The following is a 25,469-nucleotide window of genomic DNA, read 5'->3' as shown; positions in this document are numbered from 1 at the left end:
AATGGAGGCAGAACTCGTTGATGAGAATCTAGTATGTAAATGGAGGAAGAAAACCTTGGTGGCAAGCTGTTGTGTAAACGGAGAAACAACTCACTGATGAGAAGCTGTGTGTAAACGGAGGCAGAACTCCCTTAAGAAGCTGATGTGCATAAGCAGGTAGAACTCCGCAATGAGAAGCTGGTGTGTAAATGGAGGTATAAATCCCTGATGAGAAGCTGGTGTGTAAACGGAGGCAGAACTCTCTGTCGAGAAGCTGGTGTGTAAAAGGAGGATCAGCTCCCGGATGAGAAGCTGTTGTGCAAATGGAGATGGAACTTCCCAATAAGAAGCTGGTGTGTAAATGGATGCAGAAGTCTTTGAGGAGAAGCTTGTGTGTAAAGGGAGACAGAAGTCTCTGACGAGAAGCTTATGTGTGAAAAGGGAAAGATCTACCAGGTGAGAAGCTGGTGTAGAAATGGAGAGAGAAATTCCCAATGAGTAGCTGGTGTGCAAATGGATGCAGAACTCCCTCATGAGAAGCTGGTGTGTAAATGGAGGAAGAAGTCCCTGATGTGAAGCTGGTAGGTAAACGGAGACAAACGTCTCTGATGAGAAGTTGGTGTGTAAATAGAGGCAAATCTTTTTGATGAAAAACTAGAGTGTAAATGGAGGATGAGCTCCCGGATGAGAAGCTTGTATGCAACTCTAGGTGGAACTTCCGAATGAGAAGCTGGTGTGTCAATGGATGCAGAAGTCTCTGAGGAGAAGCTGGTGTGTAAACGGAGGCAGAATTCTCTGAAGAGAAGCTTGTGTGTAAAAGGAGGAAGAGCACCCTGATGAGAAGCTGGTGTGTAAATGGAGTTAGAATTCCCCAAAGTGAAGCTTGTGTGTAAATGAAAGCAGAACTCTCTGATGCGAAGCTGGTGGGTAAATGGAGACAACACACTCTGATGAGAGGCTTGAGTGTAAGTGGAAGTAGAACTCAATGATGAGAAGCTGGTCTGTAAATGGAGGCAGAACTCCCTGTCAGGAAGCTGGTCTGTAAATGGAGGCAGAACCCGTTGATGAGAATCTGGTATGCAAAAGGAGGGAGAAATCCTCGATGGCAAGCTGTTGTGTAAACGGAGGTAGAACACGCTGATGAGAACCTGTGTGTAAATGGAGACAGAGCTCCCTTAAAAAGCTGGTGTGCATATGTAGGTAGAACTCCGCGATGAGAAGCTGGTGTGTAAATGGAGTTAGAACTCAATGATGAGAAGCTGGTGTATAAATGGAGGAAGAACTCTCTGATGAGAACTGGTGTGTAAATTGTGCTAGCACTCAATGATGAGAAGCTGGCGTGTCAATGGAGGCAGAACTCCCTATCAGGAAGCTCGTGTGTCAATGGAGGCAGAACTCGTTGATGAGAATCTGGTATGTAAATGGAGGAAGAAAACCTTGATGGCAAGCTGTTGTGTAAACGGAGGAAGAACTCACTGATGAGAACCTGTGTGTAAATGGAGACAGAACTCCCTTAAAAAGCTGGTGTGCATATGTAGGTAGAACTCCGCGATGAGAATCTGCTGTGCAAATGGAGGTATAACTCCCTGATGAGAATCTGGTGTTTAACTGGCGGGAGAACTCACTAATGAGAAGATGGTGTACAAACGGAGGCAGAACTCTCTGACTAGAAGCTGGTGTGTAAAAGGAGGATGAGTTCCCGGATGAGAAGCTTGTGTGCAAATGAGGGTGGAACATCCCGATGAGAAGCTGGTGTGTAAACGGAGAAAGAACTCTCTGACGAGAAGTTTATGTTTAAAAGGGAAAGAGCTACCAGATGAGAAGCTGGTGTATAAATGGAGGCAGAATTTACCAATGAGAAGCTTGTGTGTAAATGGAGGCAGAGCTCTCTGCTGAGAAGCTGGTGGGTAAATAGAGGCGAAACTCTCTGATTAGAAGCTGCTGTGTAAAGGGAGGAACTATTCTCTGATTAGATGCTGTTTGTAAACGGAGGCAGAGCTCCCTGATGAGAAGCGGGTGTGTAAATGGAGGTTGTACTCCTTGATTTGACGCTGGTAGGTAAACGGAGGCAGACCTCTCTGATGAGAAGCTGGTGCGGAAATGGTGGTAGTACACTCTGATGAGAACTGGGGTGTAAGTGGAGGATGAGCTCCCGGACGAGAAGCTGTTGTGCAAATGGAGATGGAACTTCCCAATGAGAAGCTGGTGTGTAAATGGAGGCAGAACTCCCTGATGAGAAGCTGCTGTGTAAACGGAGGAAGAAGTCACTGAACTCTTGTAAAAAGCTGGTGTGCATATGTAGGTAGAACTCCGCGATGAGAAGCTGGTGTGCAAATAGAGGTATAACTCCCTTATGAGAATCTGTTGTTTACCTGGAGGGAGAGCTCCCTGATGAGAAGCTGGTGTGCAAACGGAGGCAGAACTCTCTGACTAGAAGCTGGTGTGTAAAAGGAGGATGAGCTTCCGGATGAGAATCTTGTGTGCAAATGGAGGTGCAACATCCCAATGAGAAGCTGGTGTGTAAATGGAGGCAGAAGTCTCTGATGAGAACTGGTGTGTAAATGGAGGTAGAACTCAATGATGAGAAGCTTGTGTGTAAATGGAGGAAGGACTCTCTGATGAGAACTGGTGTGTAAATGGTGGTAGCACTTAATGATGAGAAGCTGGTGTGTAAATGGAGGCAGAACTGCCTGTCAGGCAGAACTCGTGGATGAGAGTCTGGTATGGAAAAGGAGGAAGAAAACCATGATGGCAAGCTGGTGTGCAAAACGAGAATGAGCTCCCGGATGAGAAGCTGTTGTGCAAATAGAGATGGAACTTCCCAATGAGAAGCTGGTGTGTAAATGGAGGCTCACGTCTCTGAGGGGAAGCTTGTGTGTAAACGGAGACAGAGCTCTCTGACTAGAAGCTTATGTGTAAATGGAGAAAGAACTACCAGATGAGAAGCTGGTGTATAGATGGAGGTAGACGTTCCCAATGAAAAGCTGGTGTGCAAATGGAGGCAGAACTCCCTGATGAGAATCTGGTGTGTAAATGGAGGAAGAACTCCCTGATGTGAAACTGGTAGGTAAACGGAGAGAGACGTCTCTGATTAGAAATTGGTGTGTAAATGGAGCCAAAATCTTTGATGAAAAGCTAGTGTGTCAATGGAGGACGAGCTCCCGGATGAGAAGTGGAACACTGCGATGAGAAGCTGGTGTGTAAACGGAGTTATAACTCCCTGATCAGGAGCTGTTGTGTATATGGAGGTATAACTCCCTGATGAGAAGCTGGTGTGTAAACAGAGGAAGAACTCTCTGACTAGAAGCTGGTGTTTAAAAGGAGGATGAGCTCCCGGATGAGAAGCTTGTGTGCAAATGGAGGTGGAACATCCCAATGAGAAGCTGGTGTGTAAATTGCGGCAGAAGTCTCTGAGGAGAAGCTGGTGTGTAAACGGAGGCAGAACTCTATGACGAGCAGCTTGTGTGTAAAGGAGGAAGAGCTCCGAGATGAGAAGCTGGTGTGTAAATGGAGGCAGAACTCTCTGATGAGATGCTGGTGGGTAAATGGAAGAAACACACTCTGATGAGAAGCTAGTGCGTAAATGGAGGTAGAACTCAATGATGAGAAGCTGGTGTGTAAATGGATGCAGAACTTCCTGTCGGGAAGATGGTGTGTAAATGGAGGCAGAACTCGTTGATGAGAATCAGGTGTGCAAAAGGAGGAAAAAACCCTTGATGGCAAGCTGGTGTGTAAACGGGTGAAGAACTCTCAGATGAGAAGCTCTGTGTAAACGGAGGCAGAACTCCCTTAAAAAGCTGGTGTGCATATGTAGGTAGAACTCCGCGATGAGAAGCTGGTGTGTAAATGGAGGATGAGCTCCCGGATGAGAAGCTGGTGTGTAAACGGAGACAGAACTCTCTGACGAGAAGCTTGTGTGTAAAAGGGAAAGAGCTACCAGATGAGAAGCTGGTGTGTAAATGGAGGTAGAAGTTCCCAATGCGAAGCTGGCGTTTGAATGGAGGCAGACCTCTCTGATCAGAAGCTGCTGTGTAACTTGGGGTCGCACTCCGTGATGAGAAGTTGCTGTGTAAACAGAGGAACAACTCTCTGATGAGAAGCTGTTTGTAAACGGAGGCAGAACTCCCTGATGAGAAGCTGGTGTGTAAATGGAGGATGAGCTCCCGGATGAGAAGATGGTGTGCAAATGGAGGGAAAACTCCCTGATGAGAAGCTGGTGTGTAAGCAGAGGAAGAACTCACTGATGAGAAGCAGTGTGTAAATGGAGACAGAACTCCCTTAAAAAGCTGGTGTGCATATGTAGGTAGAACACCGCGATGAGAAGCTGGTGTGTTAATGGAGGTATAACTCCCTGATGAAAAGCTGGTGTGTAAATGGAGAATGATCTCCCTGATGAGAACCTGGTGTGCAAATGGAAATGGAACTTCCCACTGAGTAGCTGGTGTGCAAATGGAGGCAGAACTCCCTGATGAGAAGCTGCTGTGTAAATGGTGACAAAAGTCCAATAAAAAGCTGGTGGGCAAATATAGGTACAACTCCGCGATGAGAAGCTGGTGTGTAAATGGAGGTATAACTCACTGATGAAAAGCTGGTGTGTAAATGGAGGGAGAACTCCCTGATGAGAAGCTGGTGTGTAAACGGAGGATGAACTCTCTGACTAGAAGCTGGTGTGTAAAATGAGGATGAGCTCCCGGATGAGAAGCTGGTGTGGAAATGGAAATGGAACTTCCCAATGAGAAGCTGGTGTGTAAACGGAGACAGAACTCCCTGACGAGAAGGTTATGTGTAAAAGGGAAAGGGCTCCCAGATGAGAAGCTGCTGAGTAAATGGACGTAGAAGTTCCCAATGAGAAGCTGGTGTGTAAATGGACGCAGATGTCTCTGAGGAGAAGCTGGTGTGTAAACGAAGGCAGAACTCTCTGACGAGCAGTTTGTGTGTAAAAGGAGGAAGAGCTCCGAGATGAGAAGCTGGTGTGTAAATGGAGGTAGAATTTCCCAATGAGAAGCTTGCGTGTAAATGGAGGCAGAACTCTCTGATGAGATGCTGGTGGGTAAATGGAGGTAGAACTCAATGATGAGAAGCTGGTGTGTGTAAATGTTAGAAAAACTCTGATGAGAACTGGCGTGTGAATGGTGGTAGAACTCAATGATGAGAAGCTGGTGTGTAAATGGAGGTAGAACTCAATGATGAGAAGCTGGTGTGTAAATGGAGGCAGAACTCCCTGTCGGGAAGCTGGTGTGTAAATGGAGGCAGAACTCGTTGATGAGAATCAGGTGTGCAAAAGGAGGAAGAAAACCTTGATGGCAAGCTGGTGTGTAAACGGAGGATAACACTCAGATGAGAAGCTCTGTGTAAACGGAGACAGAACTCCCTTAAATCTGATGTGCTGATGCAGGTAGAACTCCGCAATGAGAAGCTGGTGTGTAAATGGAGGCAGAACTGTCTGTCGATCAACTGGTGTGTAAAAGGAGGATGAGCTCCCGGATGAGAAACTGTTGTGCAAATAGAGATGGAACTTCCCAATGAGAAGCTGGTGTGTAAATGGAGGCTGACATCTCTGAGGGGAAGCTTGTGTGTAAAGTGAGACAGAACTCTCTGACGAGAAGCTTATATTTAAATGGGGAAAGAGAAACCAGATGAGAAGCTGGTGTACAGATGGAGGTAGACGTTCCCAATGAGAAGCTGGTGTGCAAATGGAAGCAGAACTCCCTGATGAGAAGATGGGGTGTAAATGGAGGAAGAACTCCCTGATGAGAAGCTGTTGTGTTTATGGAGGGAGAACTCCCTGATGAGAAGCTGGTCTGTAAACGGGGGCAGAGCACTCTGTCGAGAAGCTAGTGTGTAAAAGGAGGATGAGTCCCCGATGAGAAGCTGTTGTTTAAACAGAGGAACTCACTGATGAGAAGCTGTCTGTAAATGGAGGCAGAACTCCCTTAAAAAGCTGGTGTGCATATGTAGGTAGAACTCCGCGATGAGAAGGTAGTGTGTAAATGGAGGTTTAACTCCCTGATGAGAAGCTGGCGTGTAAACGGAGGTATAACTCCCTGACGAGAAGCTGGTGTGTAAATGGAGGGTGAACTCCCTGATGAGAAGCTGGTGTGTAAACGGAGGCAGAACACTCTGTCAAGAAGCTGGTGTGTAAAAAGAGGATGAGTTCCCCGATGAGAAGCTGTTGTGTAAACAGAGGAAGAACTCACTGATGAGAAGCTGTCTGTAAATGGAGGCAGAACTCCCTTAAAAAGCTGGTGTGCATATGTAGGTAGAACTCCGCGATGAGAAGCTGGTGTGTAAACGGAGGCAGAACTCTCAGACTAGAAGCTTATGTGTAAAAGGAGGATGAGCTCCCGGATAAGAAGCTTGTGTGCAAATGGAGGTGGAACATCCCAATGAGAAACTGGTGTGTAAATTGTGGCAGAAGTCTCTGAGGAGAAGCTGGTGTGTAAACGGAGACAGAACTCTCTGACGAGAAGCTTGTGTGTAAAAGGGAAAGAGCTACCAGATGAGAAGCTGGTGTGTAAATGGAGGTAGAAGTTCCCAATGAGAAGCTGGCGTTTGAATGGAGGCAGACCTCTCTGATCAGAAGCTGCTGTGTAACTTGGGGTCGCACTCCGTGATGAGAAGTTGCTGTGTAAACAGAGGAACAACTCTCTGATGAGAAGCTGTTTGTAAACGGAGGCAGAACTCCCTGATGAGAAGCTGGTGTGTAAATGGAGGATGAGCTCCCGGATGAGAAGATGGTGTGCAAATGGAGGGAGAACTCCCTGATGAGAAGCTGGTGTGTAAAGAGAGGAAGAACTCACTGATGAGAAGCTGTGTATAAATGGAGACAGAACTCCCTTAAAAAGCTGGTGTGCATATGTAGGTAGAACTCCGCGATGAGAAGCTGCTGTGCAAATGGAGGTATAACTCCCTGATGAGAATCTGGTGTTTAACTGGCGGGAGAACTCCCTGATGAGAAGATGGTGTGCAAACGGAGGCAGAACTCTCTGACTGGAAGCTTTTGTGTAAATGGAGAAAGTGCCACCAGATGAGAAGCTGGTGAATAAATGGAGGTAGAAGTTCCCAATGAGAAGCTGGTGTGCAAATGGAGACAGAACTCCCTGATGAGAAGCTGGTGTGTAAATGGAGGAAGAACTACCTGATGTGAGGCTGGTAGGTAAACGGAGAGAGACGTCTCTGATGAGAATTTTGTGTGTAAATGGAGGCAAAACTCTTTGATGAAAAGCTAGTATGTAAATGGAGGATTAGTTCCCGGATGAAAAGCTTGTGTGCAACTGGAGGTGGAACTTCCCAAAGAGGAGCTGGTGTGTAAATTGAAGCAGAAGTCTCTGAGGAGAAGCTGGTGTATAAACGGAGGAAGAACTCACTGATGAGAAGCTTGCGTGTAAAAGGAGGAAGAGCTCCGAAATGAGAAGCTGGTGTGTAAATGGAGATAGAATTTCCCAATGAGAAGCTTGTGTGTAAATGGAGGGAGAACTCTCTGATGAGATGCTGGTGTGTAAATGGAGGCAACACACTCTGATGAGAAGCTAGTGTGTAAATGGAGGTAGAACTCAATGATGAGAAGCTGGTGTATAAATGTTGGAAAAACTCTCTGATGATAACTGGCGTGCAAATGGTGGTAGAACTCAATGATGAGAAGCTGGTGTGTAAATGGAGGCGGAACTCCCTGTCAGGCAGAACTCGTGGATGAGAGTCTGGTATGTAAAAGGAGGAAGAAAACCATGATGGCAAGCTGGTGTGTAAGCGGAGGAAGAACTCACTGATGAGAAGCTGTGTGTAAACGGAGGCAAAACTCCCTTAAGAAGCTGATGTGCTGATGTAGGTAGAACTCCGCAATGAGAAGCTGGTGTGTAAATGGAGGCAGAACTGTCTGTCGAGAAGCTGGTGTGTAAAAGGAGGATGAGCTCCCGGATGAGAAGCTGTTGTGCAAATAGAGATGGAACATCCCAATGAGAAGCTGGTGTGTAAATGGAGGCTGAACTCCCTGATGAGAAGCTGGTGTGTAAATGGAGAAAGAACTCACTGATGTGAAGTTGATGAGAAGTTGGTGTGTAAATGGAGACAAAACTCTTTGATCAAAAGCTAGTGTGGAAATAGAGGAAGAGCACCCAGATGAGAAGATGGTGTGTAAATGGAGGTAGAATTTCCCAATGAGAAGCTTGCGTGTAAATGGAGGCAGAACTCTCTGATGAGAGACTAGTGAGTAAATGGAGGCAACTCACTCTGATGAGAAGCTAGTGTGTAAATGGATGTAGGACTCAATGATGGGAAGCTGGTGTGTAAATGGAGGCCGAATTCCCTGTCGGGAAGCTGGTGTGTAAATGGAGGCAGAACTCGTTGATGAGAATCTGGTGTGCAAAAGGAGGAAGAAAACCTTGATGGTAAACTGGTGTGTAAGCGGAGGTAGAACACACTGATGAGAAGCTGTGTGTAAACGGAGGCAGAACTTCCTTGAAAAGCTGGTATGCATATATAGGTAGAACTCGCGATGAGAAGCTTGTGTGCAAATGGAGGGAGAACTCAATTATGAGAATCTGGTGTGTAAATGAAGGAAGAACTCTCTGATGAGAACTGGTGTGTAAATGGTGGTAGAAGTCCCTGATGAGAATCTTGTGTGTAAATGGAGGTAGAAATTTCCAATAAGAAGCTGGTATGTAAATGGAGGCAGAACTCACTGATGAGAAGCTGGAGTGCAAATGGAGGTAGAACTCAATGATGATAAGCTGGTGTGTAAACGGAGGTAGAACTCAATGATAAGAAGCTGCTGTGTAAACAGATGAAGAACTCACTGATGAGAAGCTGTGTGCAAATGGAGACCGAACTCCCTTAAAAAGCTGCTGTGCATATGGTGGTAGAACTCCGCGATGAGAAGCTGGTGTGTAAGTGGAGTTATAACTCCCTGATGAGAAGCTGGTGAGTAAACGGAAGCAGAACTCTTTGACTAGAAGCTGGTGTTTAAAAGGAGGATGAGCTCCCGGATGAGAAGCTTGTGTGTAAATGGAGGTGGAACATCCCAATGCGAAGCTGGTGTGTAAATCGAGGCAGAAGTCCCTGAGGAGAAGCTTATGAGCAAAAGGGAAAGAGCTACCAGATGAGAAGCTGGTGTGTAAATGGAGGTAGAAGTTCCCAATGAGAAGCTTGTGCGTAAATGGAGGCAGACCTCTCTGATGAGAACTTGTGTGTAAATGGAGGTAGAACTCAATGATGAGAAGCTGGAGTGTAAATAGAGGAAGAACTCTCTGATGAAAACCTGTGTGTAAATGCTGGTAGCACTCAATGATCAGAAGCTGGTGTGTAAATGGAGGCGGAACTCCCTGTCAGGCAGAACTCGTGGATGAGAGTCTGGTATGTAAAAGGAGGAAGAAAACCATGATGGCAAGCTGGTGTGTAAGCGGAGGAAGAACTCACTGATGAGAAGCTGTGTGTAAACGGAGGCAAAACTCCCTTAAGAAGCTGATGTGCTGATGTAGGTAGAACTCCGCAATGAGAAGCTGGTGTGTAAATGGAGGCAGAACTGTCTGTTGAGAAGCTGGTGTGTAAAAGGAGGATGAGCTCCCGGATGAGAAGCTGTTGTGCAAATAGAGATGGAACATCCCAATGAGAAGCTGGTGTGTAAATGGAGGCTGACATCTCTGAGGGGAAGCTTGTGTGTAAAGTGAGACAGAACTCTCTGACGAGAAGCTTATGTTTAACTGGGAATGAGAAACCAGATGAGAAGCTGGTGTACAGATGGAGGTAGACGTTTCCAATGAGAAGCTGGTGTGCAAATGGAGACAGAACTCCCTGATGAGAAGCTGGTGCGTAAATGGAAGACGAACTCCCTGATGTGAACTGGTAGGTAAACGGAGAGAGACGTCTCTGATGAGAAATTGGTGTGTAAATGGAGGCAAAACACTTTGACGAAAAGCCAGTGTGTAAATGGAGGATGAGCTCCCGGCTGAGAAGTTTGTGTGCAACTGGAGGTGGAAATTCCTAATGAGAAGCTGGTGTGTAAATGGACAGATACGTCTCTCAGGAGAAGCTGGTGTGTAAACTGAGGCAGAACTTTCTGACGAGCACCTTGTGTGTAAAAGGAGGAAGAGCTCCCAGATGAGAAGCTGGTGTGTAAATGGAGGCTGAACTCTCTGATGAGAAGCTGGTGTGTAAATGGAGGGAGAACTCAATTATGAGAATCTTGTGTGTAAATGGAGGAAGAACTCTCTGATGAGAACTGGTGTGTAAAGGATGGTAGAACTCCCTGATGAGAAGCTGGTGTGTTAATGGAGGTAGAACTCCCTGTAGGGATGCCCGTGTGTCAATGGAGACAGAACTCGCTGATGACAATCTGGTATGTAAATGGAGGAAAAAAACCTTGATGGCAAGCTGGTGTGTAAACAGAGGAAGAACTCTCAGATAAGCTCTGTGTTGACGGAGGCATATCTCCCTTAAAAAGCTGGTGTGCATATTTAGGTAGGTCACTGCGATGAGAAGCTGGTGTGTGAACGGAGTCATAACTCCCTGATGAGGAGCTGTTGTGTTTATGGAGGGAGAACTCCCTGATGAGAAGCTGGGCTGTAAACGGGGGCAGAACACTCTGTCGAGAAGCTGGTGTGTAAAATGAGGATGAGTCCCCGATGAGAAGCTGTTGTTTAAACAGAAGAAGAACTCACTGATGAGAAGCTGTCTGTAAATGGAGGCAGAACTCCCTTAAAAAGCTGGTGTGCATATGTAGGTAGAACTCCGCGATGAGAAGGTAGTGTGTAAATGGAGGTTTAACTCCCTGATGAGAAGCTGGTGTGTAAATGGAGGGAGAACTCCCTGATGAGAAGCTGGCGTGTAAACGGACGTATAACTCCCTGACGAGAAGCTGGTGTGTAAATGGAGGGTGAACTCCCTGATGAGAAGCTGGTGTGTAAATGGAGGCAGAACACTCTGTCAAGAAGCTGGTGTGTAAAAAGAGGATGAGCTCCCGGATGAGAAGCTTGTGTGCAAATGGAGGTGGAACATCCCAATGAGAAGCTGGTGTGTAAATGGAGGCAGAAGACTCTGAGGAGAAGCTGGTGTGTAAACGGAGACAGAACTCTCTAACGAGAAGCTTATCTCTTTGATGAAAAGCTAGTGTGGTAATGGAGGAAGAGCTACCAGATGAGAAGCTGGTGTGTATATGGAGGTAGAACTCAATGATGAGAATCTTGTGTGTAAATGGAGGTAGCACTCTCTGATGAGATGCTGTTTGTAAACGAAGGCAGAACTCCTGATGAGAAGCTGGTGTGTAAATGAAAGTATAACTCCCTGATTTGAAGCTGGTAGGTAAACGGAGGCAGACTTCTCTGATGAGAAGCTCGTGCGGTAATTGTGGCAGACCTCCCTGATGAGAATTGGTGTGTAAACGGTGGCAGAACTCAATGATGAGAAGCTGGTGTGTAAATGGAGGCAGAACTCACTGTCGGGAAGCTGGTGTGTAAACGGAGGCAGAACTCGTTGATGAGAATCTGGTATGCAAAAGGAGGAAGAAAACCTTGCTGGCAAGCTTTTGTGTAAACGGAGGAAGAACTCCCTTAAAAATCTCGTGTGCATATGTAGGTAGAACTCCGTGATGAGAAGCTGGTGTGTAACTGGAGGGAAAACCCAATTATCAGAATCTGGTGTGTAAACGGAGGCAGAATTCTCTGTCGTGAAGCTGGTGTGTAAAAGGAGGTTGAGCTCTCGGATGAGAAGCTGTTGTGCAAATGGAGATGGAAATTCCCAATGAGAAGCTGCTGTGTAAACAGAGGAAGAACTCACTGATGAGAACCTGTGTGTAAATGGAGACTGAACTCCCTTAAAAATCTGGTGTGCATATGTAGGTAGAACTCCGCGATGAGAAGCTGCTGTGCAAATGGAGGTATAACTCCCTGATGAGAATCTGGTGTTTAACTGGCGTGAGAACTCCCTGATGAGAAGATGGTGTACAAACGGACGCAGAACTCTCTGACTAGAAGCTGGTGTTTAAAAGCAGGATGAGCTCCCGGATGAGAAGCTGTGGTGCAAATGGAGGTGGAACATCCCAATGAGAAGATGGTGTGCAAATGGACGGAGAACTCTCTGATGAGAAGCTGGTGTGTAAATGGATGTATAACTCCCTGATGAGAATCTGGTGTGTAACTGAAGGGAAAACTCCCTGATGAGAAGCTGGTGTGTAAATGGAGGCAGAACTCCCTGATGTGAAGCTGGTAGGTAAACGGAAGAGACGTCTCTGATGAGAAGTTGGTGTGTAAAAGGAGGCAAAACTCTTTGATGAAAAACTAGTGTGGAAATGGAGGAAGAGCTCCCAGATGAGAAGATGGGGTGTAAATGGAGGTAGATTTTCCCAATGAGAAGCTTGTGTGTAAATGGAGACAGAGCACACTGATGAGAAGCTGGTGAGTAAACGGAGGCAGAACACTCTGTCAAGAAGCTGGTGTGTAAAAGGAGGATGAGTTCCCCGATGAGAATCTGTTGTGTAAACAGAGGAAGGACTCACTGATGAGAAGCTGTCTGTAAATGGAGGCAGAACTCTCTTAAAAAGCTGGTGTGCATATGTAGGTAGAACTCCGCGATGAGAAGCTGCTGTGCAAATGGAGGTATAACTCCCTGATGAGAATCTGGTGTTTAGCTGGCGGGAGAACTCCCTGATGAGAAGATGGTGTGCAAACGGAGGCAGAACTCTCTGACTAGAAGCTGGTGAGTAAAAGGAGGATGAGTTCCCGGATGAGAAGCTTGTGTGCAAATGGAGGTGGAACATCCCAATGAGAAGCTGGGGTGTAAATGGAGGCAGAAATTTCTGAGGAGAAGCTTATGTGTAAAAGGGAAAGAGCTACCAGATGAGAAGCTGGTGTGTAAATGGAGGTAGAAGTTCCCAATGAGAAGCTTGAGTGTAAATGGAGGCAGACCTCTCTGATGAGAACTGGTGTGTAAATGGTGGTAGCACTCAATGATGAGAAGCTGGTGTGTAAATGGAGGCAGAACTCCCTGTCAGGCAGAACTCGTGGATGAGAGTTTGTATGTAAAAGGAGGAAGAAAACCATGATGGCAAGCTGGTGTGTAAGCGGAGGAAGAACTCACTGATGAGAAGCTGTGTGTGAACGGAGGCAAAACTCCCTTAAGTAGCTGATGTGCTGATGTAGGCAGAACTCCGCAATGAGAAGCTGGTGTGTAAATGGAGACAGAACTCTATGTCGAGAAGCTGGTGTGTAAAAGGAGGATGAGCTCCCGGATGAGAAGCTGTTGTGCAAATGGAGATGGGACTTCCCAATGAGAAGCTGGTGTGTAAATGGAGGCTGAAATCTCTGAGGGGAAGCTTGTGTGTAAAGTGAGACAGAACTCTCTGACGAGAAGCTTATGTGTAAATGGGGAAAGAGAAACCAGATGAGAAGCTGGTGTAGAGGTGGAGGTAGTCGTTCCCAATGAGAAGCTGGTGTGTAAATGGAGGCAATACTCCCTGATGAGAAGCTGGTGTGTAAATGGAGGAAGAACTCCCTGATGTGAAGCTGGTAGGTAACCGGAGAGAGACGTCTCTGATGAGAAATTGGTGTGTAAATGGAGGCAAAACACTTTGATGAAAAGCTAGTGTGTAAGTGGAGGATGAGCTCCCGGCTGAGAAGTTTGTGTGCAACGGGAGGTGCAACTTCCCAATGGGAAGCTGGTGTGTAAATGAACACATAAGTCTCTCAGGAGAAGCTGGTGTGTAAAATGAGGCAGATCTCTCTGACGAGCAGCTTGTGTGTAAAAGGAGGAAGAGCTCCCAGATGAGAAGCTGGTGTGTAAATGGAGGTAGAAATTCCCAATGAGAAGCTGGTGTGTACATGGAGGCAGAACTCTCTGATGAGAAGCTGGTGGGTAAATGGTGGTAGAACTCAATGATGAGAAGCTGGCGTGTAAATGGAGGCAGAACTCCCTGTCCGGAAGCTGGTGTGTATACGGAGGTAGAACACATTGATGAGAAGCTGTGTGCAAACGGAGGCAGAACTACCTTGAAAAGCTCATGTGCACATGTAGGTAGAACTCCGCGATGAGAAGCTGATGTGTAAATGGAGGGAGAACTCAATTATGAGAATCTTGTGTGTAAATGGAGGAAGAACTCTCTGATGAGAACTGGTGTGTAAATGGTGTTAGAACTCCCTGATGTTCAGTTTCTCACTACAAGATGAGAAGCTGGTGTGTAATTGGAGGTAGAAGTTCTCAATGAGAAACTGGTGTATAAATGGAGGCAGACCTCTCTGATGAGAAGCTGGGGCGTAAATTGAGGTCGAACTCCGTGATGAGAAGTTGCTGTGTAAAAGGAGGTAGAACTCAATGATGAGAAGCTGGTTTGTAAATGGAGGTAGAACTCAATGATGAGAAGCTGGTGTGTTAATGGAGGAAGAACTCCCTGATGAGGAGCTTGTGTTTAAATGGAGGTAGAACTCCCTGATTTGAAGCTGGTAGGTAAACGGTGGCAGACCTCTCTGATGAGAAGCTGGTGCGGTAATGGTGGTAGAACTCTCTGATGAGAACTGGTGTGTAAATAGTGGTAGAACTCAATGATGAGAAGCTGGTGTGTACATGGAGGCAGAACTCACTGTCGGGAAGCTTGTGTGTATAAAGAGGCAGAAGTCTTTGATGAGAATCTGGTATGCAAAATGAGGAAGAAAACCTTGATGGCAAGCTGGTGTGTAAACGGAGGCAGAACTCCCTTAAAACACTGGTGTGCATATGTAGGTAGTACTCCGCGATGAGAAGCTGGTGTGTAAATGTAGGTAGAACTCCGCGATGAGAAGCTGGTGTGTAAATTTAGGTAGAACTCCGCGATGAGAAGCTGGTGTGTAAATGGAGGAAGAACTCCCATATTAAAAGCTGCAGTGTAAAGGGAGGAAGAGCTCCCAGATGAGAAGCTGTTTGTAAACGGAGACAGAACTCCCTGATGAGAAGCTGGTGTCTAAATGGAGGTAGAACTCCCTGATGAGAAGCTTGTGTGTAAACGGTGGCAAAACTCTCTGACTAGAAGCTGGTGTGTAAAAGGACGTATAACTCCTTGATGAGAAACTGGTATGTAAAGGGAGGTCGAAATCTCTGATGAGAAGCTGGTGTGTAAATGGAGGCAAAACTCTCTGATGAGCAGCTTGTGTTTAAATGGAGGCAAGACTCCCTGATGAGAAGCGGGGGTGTAAATGCAGGCAGAACTCTCTGATTAGAAGCTGGTGGGTAAATGGAAGCAAAATTCTCTGATGAGAAGCTGGTGTGTAAATGGAGGTAGAACGCAATGATGAGAAGCTTGTGTGTAAATGGAGGAAGAACTCCCTGATGAGAAGCTGGTGTGTATATGGAGGCAGAGATCCCTGATGAGAAGCTTGTGTGCAAATGGTGGTAGAACTCTCTGATGAGAACTGGTGTATAAATGTTAATAGAACTCAATGATGAGAAGCTGGTGTGTGAAGCGAGGCAGAACTCCCTGTCGGGAAGCTTGTGTAAAATGGCGGCAAAACTTGTTGATGTGAATCTGGTATGTAAAAGGAGGAAGAATACCCTGATGGCAAGCTGGTGTGTAAATGGTGGAAGAATCACTGATGAAATGTTTGTGTGTAAATGTAGGTTCAACTCCCTGTCGAGAAGCTGGTATGTTATCGGAGGGAGATCTCTCTGACGAGAAGCTTGTTTGGAAAAGGAGGAACAACACCCTGATGAGAAGCTGCTGTGTAAATAGAGGCAGAACTCCCCGTCGGGAAGCTGGTGTGTTAATGGAGGCAGAACTCTCGGATGAGTAGATGGTGTGTAAATGCAGGAAGAACTGCCTGATGAGAAGCTGGTGTGTAAACGGAGGCAGAACTCTCTGACTAGAAGCTGGTGTGTAAAAGAAGGATGAGCTCCCGGATGAGAAGCTTGTGTGCAAATGGAGGTGGAACATCCCAATGAGAAGCTTGAGTGTAAACGGAGACAGAACTCTCTGACGAGAAGCTTATGTGTAAAAGGGAAAGTGCTACAAGATGAGAAACTGGTGTGTAATTGGAGGTAGACGTTGTCAATGAGAAGCTGGTGTGTAAATGGAGACAGAACTCCCTGATGAGAAGCTGGTGTGTAAACGGGGGCAGAACTCTCTGACTAGAAGCCGGTGTGTAAAAGGGGGATGGGCTCCCGGATGAGAAGCTTGTGTGCAAATGGATGTGGAACATCCCAATGAGAAGCTTGTGTGTAAATGGAGGCAAAATTCTCTGAGGAGAAGCTGGTGTGTAAACGGAGACAGAACTCTCTGACGAGAAGCTTATGTGTAAAAGGGAAAGTACTACAAGATGAGAAGCTGCTGTGTAATTGGAGGTAGAAGTTCTCAATGAGAAGCTGGTGTGTAAATGGAGGCAGACCTCTCTGATGAGAAGCTGGGGCGTAAATTGAGGTCGAACTCCGTGATGAGAAGTTGCTGTGTAAAAGGAGGAACAACTCAATCATGAGAGGCTGGTTCGTAAATGGAGGTAGAACGCAATGATGAGAAGCTGGTATGTTAATGGAGGAAGAACTCCCTGATGAGAACTGGTGTGTAAATAGTGGTAGAACTCAATGATGAGAAGCTGGTGTGTAAATGGAGGCAGAACTCACTGTCGGGAAGCTTGTGTGTTTAAAGAGGCAGAACTCGTTGATGAGAATCTGGTATGCAAAATGAGGAAGAAAACCTTGATGGCAAACTGGTGTGTAAACGGAGGCAGAACTCCCTTAAAAATCTGGTGTGCATATGTAGGTAGAACTCCGCGATGAGAAGCTGCTGTGCAAATGGAGGTATAACTCCCTGATGAGAATCTGGTGTTTAACTGGCGTGAGAACTCCCTGATGAGAAGATGGTGTACAAACGGACGCAGAACTCTCTGACTAGAAGCTGGTGTTTAAAAGCAGGATGAGCTCCCGGATGAGAAGCTGTGGTGCAAATGGAGGTGGAACATCCCAATGAGAAGATGGTGTGCAAATGGACGGAGAACTCTCTGATGAGAAGCTGGTGTGTAAATGGATGTATAACTCCCTGATGAGAATCTGGTGTGTAACTGAAGGGAAAACTCCCTGATGAGAAGCTGGTGTGTAAATGGAGGCAGAACTCCCTGATGTGAAGCTGGTAGGTAAACGGAAGAGACGTCTCTGATGAGAAGTTGGTGTGTAAAAGGAGGCAAAACTCTTTGATGAAAAACTAGTGTGGAAATGGAGGAAGAGCTCCCAGATGAGAAGATGGGGTGTAAATGGAGGTAGATTTTCCCAATGAGAAGCTTGTGTGTAAATGGAGACAGAGCACACTGATGAGAAGCTGGTGAGTAAACGGAGGCAGAACACTCTGTCAAGAAGCTGGTGTGTAAAAGGAGGATGAGTTCCCCGATGAGAATCTGTTGTGTAAACAGAGGAAGGACTCACTGATGAGAAGCTGTCTGTAAATGGAGGCAGAACTCTCTTAAAAAGCTGGTGTGCATATGTAGGTAGAACTCCGCGATGAGAAGCTGCTGTGCAAATGGAGGTATAACTCCCTGATGAGAATCTGGTGTTTAGCTGGCGGGAGAACTCCCTGATGAGAAGATGGTGTGCAAACGGAGGCAGAACTCTCTGACTAGAAGCTGGTGAGTAAAAGGAGGATGAGTTCCCGGATGAGAAGCTTGTGTGCAAATGGAGGTGGAACATCCCAATGAGAAGCTGGGGTGTAAATGGAGGCAGAAATTTCTGAGGAGAAGCTTATGTGTAAAAGGGAAAGAGCTACCAGATGAGAAGCTGGTGTGTAAATGGAGGTAGAAGTTCCCAATGAGAAGCTTGAGTGTAAATGGAGGCAGACCTCTCTGATGAGAACTGGTGTGTAAATGGTGGTAGCACTCAATGATGAGAAGCTGGTGTGTAAATGGAGGCAGAACTCCCTGTCAGGCAGAACTCGTGGATGAGAGTTTGTATGTAAAAGGAGGAAGAAAACCATGATGGCAAGCTGGTGTGTAAGCGGAGGAAGAACTCACTGATGAGAAGCTGTGTGTGAACGGAGGCAAAACTCCCTTAAGTAGCTGATGTGCTGATGTAGGCAGAACTCCGCAATGAGAAGCTGGTGTGTAAATGGAGACAGAACTCTATGTCGAGAAGCTGGTGTGTAAAAGGAGGATGAGCTCCCGGATGAGAAGCTGTTGTGCAAATGGAGATGGGACTTCCCAATGAGAAGCTGGTGTGTAAATGGAGGCTGAAATCTCTGAGGGGAAGCTTGTGTGTAAAGTGAGACAGAACTCTCTGACGAGAAGCTTATGTGTAAATGGGGAAAGAGAAACCAGATGAGAAGCTGGTGTAGAGGTGGAGGTAGTCGTTCCCAATGAGAAGCTGGTGTGTAAATGGAGGCAATACTCCCTGATGAGAAGCTGGTGTGTAAATGGAGGAAGAACTCCCTGATGTGAAGCTGGTAGGTAACCGGAGAGAGACGTCTCTGATGAGAAATTGGTGTGTAAATGGAGGCAAAACACTTTGATGAAAAGCTAGTGTGTAAGTGGAGGATGAGCTCCCGGCTGAGAAGTTTGTGTGCAACGGGAGGTGCAACTTCCCAATGGGAAGCTGGTGTGTAAATGAACACATAAGTCTCTCAGGAGAAGCTGGTGTGTAAAATGAGGCAGATCTCTCTGACGAGCAGCTTGTGTGTAAAAGGAGGAAGAGCTCCCAGATGAGAAGCTGGTGTGTAAATGGAGGTAGAAATTCCCAATGAGAAGCTGGTGTGTACATGGAGGCAGAACTCTCTGATGAGAAGCTGGTGGGTAAATGGTGGTAGAACTCAATGATGAGAAGCTGGCGTGTAAATGGAGGCAGAACTCCCTGTCCGGAAGCTGGTGTGTATACGGAGGTAGAACACATTGATGAGAAGCTGTGTGCAAACGGAGGCAGAACTACCTTGAAAAGCTCATGTGCACATGTAGGTAGAACTCCGCGATGAGAAGCTGATGTGTAAATGGAGGGAGAACTCAATTATGAGAATCTTGTGTGTAAATGGAGGAAGAACTCTCTGATGAGAACTGGTGTGTAAATGGTGTTAGAACTCCCTGATGTTCAGTTTCTCACTACAAGATGAGAAGCTGGTGTGTAATTGGAGGTAGAAGTTCTCAATGAGAAACTGGTGTATAAATGGAGGCAGACCTCTCTGATGAGAAGCTGGGGCGTAAATTGAGGTCGAACTCCGTGATGAGAAGTTGCTGTGTAAAAGGAGGTAGAACTCAATGATGAGAAGCTGGTTTGTAAATGGAGGTAGAACTCAATGATGAGAAGCTGGTGTGTTAATGGAGGAAGAACTCCCTGATGAGGAGCTTGTGTTTAAATGGAGGTAGAACTCCCTGATTTGAAGCTGGTAGGTAAACGGTGGCAGACCTCTCTGATGAGAAGCTGGTGCGGTAATGGTGGTAGAACTCTCTGATGAGAACTGGTGTGTAAATAGTGGTAGAACTCAATGATGAGAAGCTGGTGTGTACATGGAGGCAGAACTCACTGTCGGGAAGCTTGTGTGTATAAAGAGGCAGAAGTCTTTGATGAGAATCTGGTATGCAAAATGAGGAAGAAAACCTTGATGGCAAGCTGGTGTGTAAACGGAGGCAGAACTCCCTTAAAACACTGGTGTGCATATGTAGGTAGTACTCCGCGATGAGAAGCTGGTGTGTAAATGTAGGTAGAACTCCGCGATGAGAAGCTGGTGTGTAAATTTAGGTAGAACTCCGCGATGAGAAGCTGGTGTGTAAATGGAGGAAGAACTCCCATATTAAAAGCTGCAGTGTAAAGGGAGGAAGAGCTCCCAGATGAGAAGCTGTTTGTAAACGGAGACAGAACTCCCTGATGAGAAGCTGGTGTCTAAATGGAGGTAGAACTCCCTGATGAGAAGCTTGTGTGTAAACGGTGGCAAAACTCTCTGACTAGAAGCTGGTGTGTAAAAGGACGTATAACTCCTTGATGAGAAACTGGTATGTAAAGGGAGGTCGAAATCTCTGATGAGAAGCTGGTGTGTAAATGGAGGCAAAACTCTCTGATGAGCAGCTTGTGTTTAAATGGAGGCAAGACTCCCTGATGAGAAGCGGGGGTGTAAATGCAGGCAGAACTCTCTGATTAGAAGCTGGTGGGTAAATGGAAGCAAAATTCTCTGATGAGAAGCTGGTGTGTAAATGGAGGTAGAACGCAATGATGAGAAGCTTGTGTGTAAATGGAGGAAGAACTCCCTGATGAGAAGCTGGTGTGTATATGGAGGCAGAGATCCCTGATGAGAAGCTTGTGTGCAAATGGTGGTAGAACTCTCTGATGAGAACTGGTGTATAAATGTTAATAGAACTCAATGATGAGAAGCTGGTGTGTGAAGCGAGGCAGAACTCCCTGTCGGGAAGCTTGTGTAAAATGGCGGCAAAACTTGTTGATGTGAATCTGGTATGTAAAAGGAGGAAGAATACCCTGATGGCAAGCTGGTGTGTAAATGGTGGAAGAATCACTGATGAAATGTTTGTGTGTAAATGTAGGTTCAACTCCCTGTCGAGAAGCTGGTATGTTATCGGAGGGAGATCTCTCTGACGAGAAGCTTGTTTGGAAAAGGAGGAACAACACCCTGATGAGAAGCTGCTGTGTAAATAGAGGCAGAACTCCCCGTCGGGAAGCTGGTGTGTTAATGGAGGCAGAACTCTCGGATGAGTAGATGGTGTGTAAATGCAGGAAGAACTGCCTGATGAGAAGCTGGTGTGTAAACGGAGGCAGAACTCTCTGACTAGAAGCTGGTGTGTAAAAGAAGGATGAGCTCCCGGATGAGAAGCTTGTGTGCAAATGGAGGTGGAACATCCCAATGAGAAGCTTGAGTGTAAACGGAGACAGAACTCTCTGACGAGAAGCTTATGTGTAAAAGGGAAAGTGCTACAAGATGAGAAACTGGTGTGTAATTGGAGGTAGACGTTGTCAATGAGAAGCTGGTGTGTAAATGGAGACAGAACTCCCTGATGAGAAGCTGGTGTGTAAACGGGGGCAGAACTCTCTGACTAGAAGCCGGTGTGTAAAAGGGGGATGGGCTCCCGGATGAGAAGCTTGTGTGCAAATGGATGTGGAACATCCCAATGAGAAGCTTGTGTGTAAATGGAGGCAAAATTCTCTGAGGAGAAGCTGGTGTGTAAACGGAGACAGAACTCTCTGACGAGAAGCTTATGTGTAAAAGGGAAAGTACTACAAGATGAGAAGCTGCTGTGTAATTGGAGGTAGAAGTTCTCAATGAGAAGCTGGTGTGTAAATGGAGGCAGACCTCTCTGATGAGAAGCTGGGGCGTAAATTGAGGTCGAACTCCGTGATGAGAAGTTGCTGTGTAAAAGGAGGAACAACTCAATCATGAGAGGCTGGTTCGTAAATGGAGGTAGAACGCAATGATGAGAAGCTGGTATGTTAATGGAGGAAGAACTCCCTGATGAGAACTGGTGTGTAAATAGTGGTAGAACTCAATGATGAGAAGCTGGTGTGTAAATGGAGGCAGAACTCACTGTCGGGAAGCTTGTGTGTTTAAAGAGGCAGAACTCGTTGATGAGAATCTGGTATGCAAAATGAGGAAGAAAACCTTGATGGCAAACTGGTGTGTAAACGGAGGCAGAACTCCCTTAAAAATCTGGTGTGCATATGTAGGTAGAACTCCGCGATGAGAAGCTGCTGTGCAAATGGAGGTATAACTCCCTGATGAGAATCTGGTGTTTAACTGGCGTGAGAACTCCCTGATGAGAAGATGGTGTACAAACGGACGCAGAACTCTCTGACTAGAAGCTGGTGTTTAAAAGCAGGATGAGCTCCCGGATGAGAAGCTGTGGTGCAAATGGAGGTGGAACATCCCAATGAGAAGATGGTGTGCAAATGGACGGAGAACTCTCTGATGAGAAGCTGGTGTGTAAATGGATGTATAACTCCCTGATGAGAATCTGGTGTGTAACTGAAGGGAAAACTCCCTGATGAGAAGCTGGTGTGTAAATGGAGGCAGAACTCCCTGATGTGAAGCTGGTAGGTAAACGGAAGAGACGTCTCTGATGAGAAGTTGGTGTGTAAAAGGAGGCAAAACTCTTTGATGAAAAACTAGTGTGGAAATGGAGGAAGAGCTCCCAGATGAGAAGATGGGGTGTAAATGGAGGTAGATTTTCCCAATGAGAAGCTTGTGTGTAAATGGAGACAGAGCACACTGATGAGAAGCTGGTGAGTAAACGGAGGCAGAACACTCTGTCAAGAAGCTGGTGTGTAAAAGGAGGATGAGTTCCCCGATGAGAATCTGTTGTGTAAACAGAGGAAGGACTCACTGATGAGAAGCTGTCTGTAAATGGAGGCAGAACTCTCTTAAAAAGCTGGTGTGCATATGTAGGTAGAACTCCGCGATGAGAAGCTGCTGTGCAAATGGAGGTATAACTCCCTGATGAGAATCTGGTGTTTAGCTGGCGGGAGAACTCCCTGATGAGAAGATGGTGTGCAAACGGAGGCAGAACTCTCTGACTAGAAGCTGGTGAGTAAAAGGAGGATGAGTTCCCGGATGAGAAGCTTGTGTGCAAATGGAGGTGGAACATCCCAATGAGAAGCTGGGGTGTAAATGGAGGCAGAAATTTCTGAGGAGAAGCTTATGTGTAAAAGGGAAAGAGCTACCAGATGAGAAGCTGGTGTGTAAATGGAGGTAGAAGTTCCCAATGAGAAGCTTGAGTGTAAATGGAGGCAGACCTCTCTGATGAGAACTGGTGTGTAAATGGTGGTAGCACTCAATGATGAGAAGCTGGTGTGTAAATGGAGGCAGAACTCCCTGTCAGGCAGAACTCGTGGATGAGAGTTTGTATGTAAAAGGAGGAAGAAAACCATGATGGCAAGCTGGTGTGTAAGCGGAGGAAGAACTCACTGATGAGAAGCTGTGTGTGAACGGAGGCAAAACTCCCTTAAGTAGCTGATGTGCTGATGTAGGCAGAACTCCGCAATGAGAAGCTGGTGTGTAAATGGAGACAGAACTCTATGTCGAGAAGCTGGTGTGTAAAAGGAGGATGAGCTCCCGGATGAGAAGCTGTTGTGCAAATGGAGATGGGACTTCCCAATGAGAAGCTGGTGTGTAAATGGAGGCTGAAATCTCTGAGGGGAAGCTTGTGTGTAAAGTGAGACAGAACTCTCTGACGAGAAGCTTATGTGTAAATGGGGAAAGAGAAACCAGATGAGAAGCTGGTGTAGAGGTGGAGGTAGTCGTTCCCAATGAGAAGCTGGTGTGTAAATGGAGGCAATACTCCCTGATGAGAAGCTGGTGTGTAAATGGAGGAAGAACTCCCTGATGTGAAGCTGGTAGGTAACCGGAGAGAGACGTCTCTGATGAGAAATTGGTGTGTAAATGGAGGCAAAACACTTTGATGAAAAGCTAGTGTGTAAGTGGAGGATGAGCTCCCGGCTGAGAAGTTTGTGTGCAACGGGAGGTGCAACTTCCCAATGGGAAGCTGGTGTGTAAATGAACACATAAGTCTCTCAGGAGAAGCTGGTGTGTAAAATGAGGCAGATCTCTCTGACGAGCAGCTTGTGTGTAAAAGGAGGAAGAGCTCCCAGATGAGAAGCTGGTGTGTAAATGGAGGTAGAAATTCCCAATGAGAAGCTGGTGTGTACATGGAGGCAGAACTCTCTGATGAGAAGCTGGTGGGTAAATGGTGGTAGAACTCAATGATGAGAAGCTGGCGTGTAAATGGAGGCAGAACTCCCTGTCCGGAAGCTGGTGTGTATACGGAGGTAGAACACATTGATGAGAAGCTGTGTGCAAACGGAGGCAGAACTACCTTGAAAAGCTCATGTGCACATGTAGGTAGAACTCCGCGATGAGAAGCTGATGTGTAAATGGAGGGAGAACTCAATTATGAGAATCTTGTGTGTAAATGGAGGAAGAACTCTCTGATGAGAAGCTGGTGTGTAATTGGAGGTAGAAGTTCTCAATGAGAAACTGGTGTATAAATGGAGGCAGACCTCTCTGATGAGAAGCTGGGGCGTAAATTGAGGTCGAACTCCGTGATGAGAAGTTGCTGTGTAAAAGGAGGTAGAACTCAATGATGAGAAGCTGGTTTGTAAATGGAGGTAGAACTCAATGATGAGAAGCTGGTGTGTTAATGGAGGAAGAACTCCCTGATGAGGAGCTTGTGTTTAAATGGAGGTAGAACTCCCTGATTTGAAGCTGGTAGGTAAACGGTGGCAGACCTCTCTGATGAGAAGCTGGTGCGGTAATGGTGGTAGAACTCTCTGATGAGAACTGGTGTGTAAATAGTGGTAGAACTCAATGATGAGAAGCTGGTGTGTACATGGAGGCAGAACTCACTGTCGGGAAGCTTGTGTGTATAAAGAGGCAGAAGTCTTTGATGAGAATCTGGTATGCAAAATGAGGAAGAAAATCTTGATGGCAAGCTGGTGTGTAAACGGAGGCAGAACTCCCTTAAAACACTGGTGTGCATATGTAGGTAGTACTCCGCGATGAGAAGCTGGTGTGTAAATGTAGGTAGAACTCCGCGATGAGAAGCTGGTGTGTAAATTTAGGTAGAACTCCGCGATGAGAAGCTGGTGTGTAAATGGAGGAAGAACTCCCATATTAAAAGCTGCAGTGTAAAGGGAGGAAGAGCTCCCAGATGAGAAGCTGTTTGTAAACGGAGACAGAACTCCCTGATGAGAAGCTGGTGTCTAAATGGAGGTAGAACTCCCTGATGAGAAGCTTGTGTGTAAACGGTGGCAAAACTCTCTGACTAGAAGCTGGTGTGTAAAAGGACGTATAACTCCTTGATGAGAAACTGGTATGTAAAGGGAGGTCGAAATCTCTGATGAGAAGCTGGTGTGTAAATGGAGGCAAAACTCTCTGATGAGCAGCTTGTGTTTAAATGGAGGCAAGACTCCCTGATGAGAAGCGGGGGTGTAAATGCAGGCAGAACTCTCTGATTAGAAGCTGGTGGGTAAATGGAAGCAAAATTCTCTGATGAGAAGCTGGTGTGTAAATGGAGGTAGAACGCAATGATGAGAAGCTTGTGTGTAAATGGAGGAAGAACTCCCTGATGAGAAGCTGGTGTGTATATGGAGGCAGAGATCCCTGATGAGAAGCTTGTGTGCAAATGGTGGTAGAACTCTCTGATGAGAACTGGTGTATAAATGTTAATAGAACTCAATGATGAGAAGCTGGTGTGTGAAGCGAGGCAGAACTCCCTGTCGGGAAGCTTGTGTAAAATGGCGGCAAAACTTGTTGATGTGAATCTGGTATGTAAAAGGAGGAAGAATACCCTGATGGCAAGCTGGTGTGTAAATAGTGGAAGAATCACTGATGAAATGTTTGTGTGTAAATGTAGGTTCAACTCCCTGTCGAGAAGCTGGTATGTTATCGGAGGGAGATCTCTCTGACGAGAAGCTTGTTTGGAAAAGGAGGAACAACACCCTGATGAGAAGCTGCTGTGTAAATAGAGGCAGAACTCCCCGTCGGGAAGCTGGTGTGTTAATGGAGGCAGAACTCTCGGATGAGTAGATGGTGTGTAAATGCAGGAAGAACTGCCTGATGAGAAGCTGGTGTGTAAACG

This window comes from Mobula birostris, chromosome 7 (genome assembly GCF_030028105.1).
Source record: "Mobula birostris isolate sMobBir1 chromosome 7, sMobBir1.hap1, whole genome shotgun sequence".
NCBI lineage: Eukaryota > Metazoa > Chordata > Chondrichthyes > Myliobatiformes > Myliobatidae > Mobula > Mobula birostris.
Note: the sequence above shows the minus strand (reverse complement) of the source record.